Source organism: Alligator sinensis, unplaced genomic scaffold (assembly GCF_000455745.1).
Source record: "Alligator sinensis unplaced genomic scaffold, ASM45574v1 scaffold9_1, whole genome shotgun sequence".
NCBI lineage: Eukaryota > Metazoa > Chordata > Crocodylia > Alligatoridae > Alligator > Alligator sinensis.
In genome coordinates this window covers 354,401-357,426 of record NW_005842304.1, presented here as the reverse complement: position 1 = coordinate 357,426, position 3,026 = coordinate 354,401, and positions in this window count along the sequence as shown.

Here is a 3,026-nt window from a genome sequence, read left to right as displayed (position 1 = left end):
TGGGGGTCATCATTGACCACAAGATGAACATGAGCCTGCAGTGCGATGCTGCAGCTAGTAAAGCGACCAAAACGCTGGCTTGCATCCATAGATGCTTCTCAAGAAAATCTCGGGATGTCATTCTCCCCTTGTACTCGGCCTTAGTGAGGCCGCAGCTGGAGTACTGCGTCCAGTTTTGGGCTCCACAATTCAAAAAGGATGTGGAGAAACTTGAGAGAGTCCAGAGAAGAGCCACACGCATGGTCAGAGGTCAGGGAAGCAGACCCTATGATGACAGGCTGAGAGCCCTGGGGCTCTTTAGCCCGGAAAAGCGCAGGCTCAGGGATGATCCGATGGCCACCTATAAGTTTATCAGGGGTGACCACCAGTATCTGGGGGAACGTTTGTTCACCAGAGCGCCCCAAGGGATGACGACTAGGTTGAATGGTCATAAACTACTACAAGACCGTTTCAGGCTGGACATAAGGAAGAATTTCTTTATTGTCCGAGCCCCCAAGGTCTGGAACAGCCTGCCACTGGAGGTGGTTCAAGCGCCTACATTGAACACCTTCAAGAGCAAACTGGATGCTTATCTTGCTGGGATCCTATGACCCCAGCTGACTTCCTGCCCTTTGGGCAGGGGGCTGGACTCGATGATCTTCCGAGGTCCCTTCCAGCCCTAATGTCTATGAAATCTATGAAATAGAGCTAATACTAAGCAGCACCTCAGTTGAGAATTGCTACTTTCTAGGGCAAAATCAGTGTTGCACATTGTGATTGTAAGATTGAAAAACACAGCAGTTCAGTTTGATGCCTGAGGAAAAGAAAGGAACTTGTATGGTGGCTGGTGTGTCCTTGTCAGGCCTCCCAGTAGAAGAGGGGACCCATTGTCTTTTCTGCTCTCTGTAAAAAGATTATTTTTGTGCTGTTCAGTAAAAGCTCAGTTGATCCTGGTCCTCTAGAACTCAGTCTCTTCTCCCTCTGTTCCTCTCATTCCCTTTGGGAAAGGATGAAGACCATCAGAACACACACCGATTCTATGATAATACAGAATCTGTCTCCAGGGAAATTATGGAAGCTGACTGACATGTTATGAAGCTAATAAACTTAGTCTGAATTCATACTATATAGATTAAAACCGTGCTGTCCAGCTTCTCGGCAGTCAGGGGCCACACACCATGTGGGCTGCAGTCCCAGAAGCTGCATGAGGCACAGGCCACAGACCTTGGGGCTGCTCATTGCATGCCCTCCCCACCCCCATCCACTCCCACCCAGCTCTTCTGTGCTCACAGCATGGACAACTTGGCTCCCCACCCCCTCCCAACAACACATGCAATATGGGCAGCCCCTGCCCCCCTGCCATAAGATAGGCAGCCCGTCTCCCCACTCCCCAGCTGCAAGCACAGAACCCTCTTCCCCTCATGGTCACATGCATCTCTCAGCTGCAATGCAGGCAGCCTGACTCCTTCCTTTGCCATATGCAGTGCGAGTTGCTTGCCCCCCCTCCCTCGCTGGGTATGCAGCACGGGCATCATGGCCTTCCCAACAGGCACTGTTTGGCACCCAAGCTTTCTCCAGCTGCACTGTCCTGCCCTGCCCACAGGAATGGACAAGAAGTACAAGCTGGAGGAGGGAGGGAGATGCCAAAGTACCCAGCTGCCATGATAGAAGCAACAGTGGAGAGAGAAGAGTGGTAGCCAGGCAGAAGCCTGTGGGTCACATGTGAACCCTTCAGGGGCCACATACAAGTAGGGTTGCCAAACCTACAGGATTGCCCTGGGGTCTCCAGAAATTAGATATAAATCTCCAGGAGACTGTTGAGAGTCACCAAGAAGAAAAATGATAGGGCATTCATTAAAGAAATATTAAATGTTGAATCTGATTTATACAGTAGTCCAGTAGGGTTTGAAATGTAATATTAATGTGCATTTGCCGTCCTAATTCTATTCACTATAATCTGTACCTAATATATGCAAGCACATGGGCACATTTGTATTGTGTGTCACAGGCACATTGGCGATCTGGAAACCTCCCAGAATAGATTGAAATGGAGTTGGCAACCCTACATATGAGCCACGGGCTTCCAGTTGAACAGCCCTGGGTTAAAAAGTATTTTGGGAAATCAGGAGATAAGTTATTGGCTTATCATCTATAAAGAACTCAAACATTGAAAATACGGGTAATTCAAGAATGTCGTGGCCATCTACTCACATCTCCCAGAAGCCTAAATGATCAGTTCCTAAAGTTCTATGAAGCTCTGTGTGACGACGGTGGTCTTACCCCCTCTTCCCTCGTCTCACCTGCCACGAATTTGCTAGTAAATTCTTCCGGGAGGGTTCTAGTGGAGATCTTCTCAGAGGGGTCCCCCGACACGGGTATACTCACAGTTATGATGTGCATTGTTCCACGGGGCTCCGCCACCCCTACACCCCGTCCACTCGCCAACCGATCCTGTGCTGGTAGGATGTTTATCTTCAATCCTCTGCAGGCTTATCCCACCGTCGGACTCAAAAAATGAAGGGACTCAAGCTCAGCTGCACAGCTCAGCCAGCCCGTCCCCTTTTTTCTTTCTATCTTTCGGTTCTCCCTGTATTTCTTTGTGTCTTTCCTCCCTATCTTCTTTTAGAAATAGTATTCTTCTGGTGCAGGGGGGCTCATGGAGCTGCCTTCCCTTCCCCAGCACCTTCCAGGGGATTCTGCCCCTGTCCCCTGTCCTTTTTCTCCTAGGGGAAGTGCTGGTAGCCGCAGGAAGCTTCGGCGTTCCCCTTGCTCCCTGTCTCCAAAGGGGAGTACTGGTCTCTTCCCGCTTTCTTGCCTCTGCCAGAGGCTTAGAGGCTTTCCCTGCCTCTCACGCCAGTACGGCACAGCCTATCTTGTGCCTCTTCCTGGCAGGAGCCTCAGCACACCAGACGTGCTGCCTGCTATGTCTCCCTCTCTCTCACTCCTCCTCCCCACGGGTACTGGTGGGGTTTTTAAACTTTCCTGCAGCAGCCATGTTGGCCACTGCGATTGGCCCGGCTGCGTCCCCCCCAAGGGACAGCTGCTTT